Here is a 3,534-nt window from a genome sequence, read left to right as displayed (position 1 = left end):
GGGGGGGGCGGGGAGTTGTCAGGTAATTGAGATGGGAAGACCCACCTACTGTGGGTGGCACTGCTCCTCGAGCAGGGGATCCTGGATTGTACAAGCATAGAGAAAGACTTCCAAGCACTACTATCCATGTTCCAACTCATTATTCTCTTGTAGCAGGAGGCTGCTTGTTGGTTCCCAGCCACTTAGCACTGAAATAACCACGTAGAAACTGTATTATTTAAATCACTGCTTGGCCCATTAGTTCCAGCTTCTTATTGGCTAATGCTTACAAATTAATTTAACCCATTTCTATTATCTGTTTATTGCCACATGACAGTGGCTTACCAGCAAAGTGTCGGCATGTCTGACTCTGGTGGCAGCTCCATGGCTCCTCTCTGACTCCGCCCTTTTTCTCCCAGCATACAGCCTAGTTTTCCAGCCTAGTTCTGTTCTTCCCTGCCATAGGCTCAAAGCAGTTCTTTATTCATTAACCAATAAAAGCAACACATAGACAGAAGGACCTCCCATACCACTTGCTTACAGCATTCTTGGAGGTTGGTCCATACTTAAAATGGAGGACCTGGTTGAAAGAAGAGGCTAAGAGCATTGAACAACAGAGTAGAGCTAGAGGTATGGAAGTCTCCCAAGATCAACTTCCTAGAGAAGGAGATTATAGTAATAGAGAAAGGCAATCTTTATATGATGACCACATCCTGACTTTATGCCACACAGCAGCTTTGAATGCTCGGGACAGTACTGAAGTAGGAAAGAAGATTGGGTTATTTACTAAAGTCATGCAGGACTCAAAAGAAACCTTCATGGATTTCTTACAAAGACTGACATCATCAGTAAGTAGAATGATACCAAATTCAGAAACTAGACAAATAATAATTAAATCTCTGGCTTTTGAAAATGCTAATTCTCAATGTAAAAGGGCAACTAGGCCTTCAAAGGCAAGATAAGTGCCTTTGGAGGAATGGATCTGAGATACAATCAATATTGAATCTCATGACCATGATGATACTTGGATAGGAGAGGTGATTTCCAGAGGTTTGAGGAAAAATCAAAATGTCAAGTGTTTCAGTTGTGGCATACAAGGTCACTTAAAAGGGGCTCTAAACAGGGCATCCCTAGAAGCAATATTTTTTCTAAGCATAATACAAACACAATACCCCTCTCTTCTGGAATATGCAGAAGGTGTGGCAAAGGCAAATATTGAACTAATGAATGTAGATCAAGAAGGGATATTGGGACTGGGAAACCCTTTGAGGGACCTCTCACGGGCTTCTGTCATTTCCTGCCATTATGGAGAAAACTCCTTCCCAGAGCAATTAAAAAACCTAAGGCCTATTGCAAGAAACCACACTGATCTGGGTGACAGAACAGCTATATAAAAGAAAAGAGAAATTAAGGAAAAACCATAAAGTGATTATTTTGGCAATCTTCTATAAATAAAAAAGGACCAAAATTAAAAATATAAATAAATGATGTTGTCATTGTTGTCATTGAAGGTTTGGTAGACATAGGTGCATGTCTACAATATTGCATCAGAATATTGACATACAAACTAGCCTCTTCAGGAGGTAAATGTTCAGATTTTGGGGATTGGAACTTTATCTCAAGTAAAGCAGAGCATGATATATATATATATGACTAGAAGGGCAGAGAGGAAAATTAAAGCCATATGTGATTAACATAGCAATGAATTTGTGGGGATGTGATTTGTTACAGCAATGGAATACTAGATTAATATTCCCCCAATCTCAGAAACAAATAAATTAACAAATTTTTCTGAGAAAAAATATTAGAAAGTATTATGAAGAACAGTCACTGACCATTCAGATACAAGAACAGTGTACAGCATCTGCTGATCTTTCAAAGGAACCAACAGCCCTATCTTTAAAGTGGTTGACAGACAAACCTGTATGGGCTGTGAAATGACCTTTAACCCTTTAAAGGCAGAGAAACTGCAAGCTTTAGAACAGCTGGTACAGGAGCATAGATTCTCAGCATATTGAAGAATCAACCAGCCCTTGGAATTCTCTTGTGTTTGTTGTTAAAAAGAAATTTGGAGAATGGAGAATGGTGACAGATATAAGAGCTGATAATAAGGTAATTTAGTCAATGGGCTTTTTACAGTTTGACATTCTTTTGTCTTCTTTATTGCCTAAAGGATGACCTCTTACAGCTATTGATTTAAAAGATTATTTCTTCAACATAACTTTCAAGAAAAAGACAGAGAAAAATTTGCCTTCACAGTGCCTGCTTACAGTAATTATCGTCCTGTTAGGAGACTTCAGTGGAATAATTTCCCAGAGGGAATGTTAAATAGCCCCACCCTGTACGAATATTATATAAGACGTCAGCCCTTGGAAATAATATGTAAGCACTTTCCCTAATTTATAGTTTACCATTATATGGATGATATGTTACTTAATGACCCAAATGTAGATACTTTAGAAAGAAATGTTTGAAGAAGTAAGGAAATATTTTCCTTGGTGGGAATTACAAATTGTTCCTGAAAAAAAATTTAAAAAGAGATTATATTAATTATTTAGAATAAAAACATAAATTTTCTCCAGAAAATTAGACCGCAAATTGTTCAAAATAGGAGAGCTCGATCACTGACTCTTAGTGACTTTTAAAGATCTCTAGAAGACATTTCCTATCTAGGGCCCAATATTCGAATAGAAAAAAATGAACTGAATAATTTGTTCAAAACCTTAGAAGATGAAAAGGACTTAAAAAGTCCCAGGAAATTATCAGAAAAAGCTTTGGTGGCAGAGGAATTACAGAATGCTTATGTGAATCATGAGAATCTGAAGCTTAGCTGCATTCTGGTCACATTACCCTCGAAGCATTCCTCTACAGGAGTTTTAATGAAGAGGGAAGGTAGCATCTCAGAATGGATCTTTTTACTATATAAACCGAGTAAAAACTTAAAAACTTATGTGAAAAAAAGTTAATCCTAAAAGAAAAAATTGAAGCTTCATCAATTAGCAGAAATAAATCCAGAAGTTGTAGGACTGTTTAATAGTGAAGAGATGGGCAAACTATGAGAAGAAAGTGAACCCTGAGAAGGAGCTTATAGTAATTTGGGGGGGGGGAGATTAGCTATAAATGTCCCCAAAGCAAAAACATTCTACTTATACAGAGAATTAATTGTATACTTCCTCACATTATACAGGAATCACCAGTATCTGGAGCCCCTACATTCTATACTGATGCAAATAAATCAGAAAAGGCAGGATACAAGTTAGAAAATGTTGTCAGGGTTTCTGTCCTTCCTGGTTTCTGTCCTCCCACCAAGTCCCACAGCCGTTTAGCCCTGAAGAAAATCACACAGAGGTGTTTATAAGTTATAAATTGATTGGCCCATTAGCTCAGGCAAATTATTAACTCTTATAACTTATATTAGCCATTATTCTAGTATATGTTAGCCACATGGCTCAGTATCTTTTTTCAGCAGGGCAGGTCACATCTTCCTTCCTCGGTGTCTGGACAGGACTGGAGAGGATTGGGCTTCCTCCTTCCCAGAATTCTTCTGTACTCCTT

Source organism: Microtus ochrogaster, unplaced genomic scaffold (assembly GCF_000317375.1).
Source record: "Microtus ochrogaster isolate Prairie Vole_2 unplaced genomic scaffold, MicOch1.0 UNK72, whole genome shotgun sequence".
Taxonomy (NCBI): Eukaryota; Metazoa; Chordata; class Mammalia; order Rodentia; family Cricetidae; genus Microtus; species Microtus ochrogaster.
Note: the sequence above shows the minus strand (reverse complement) of the source record.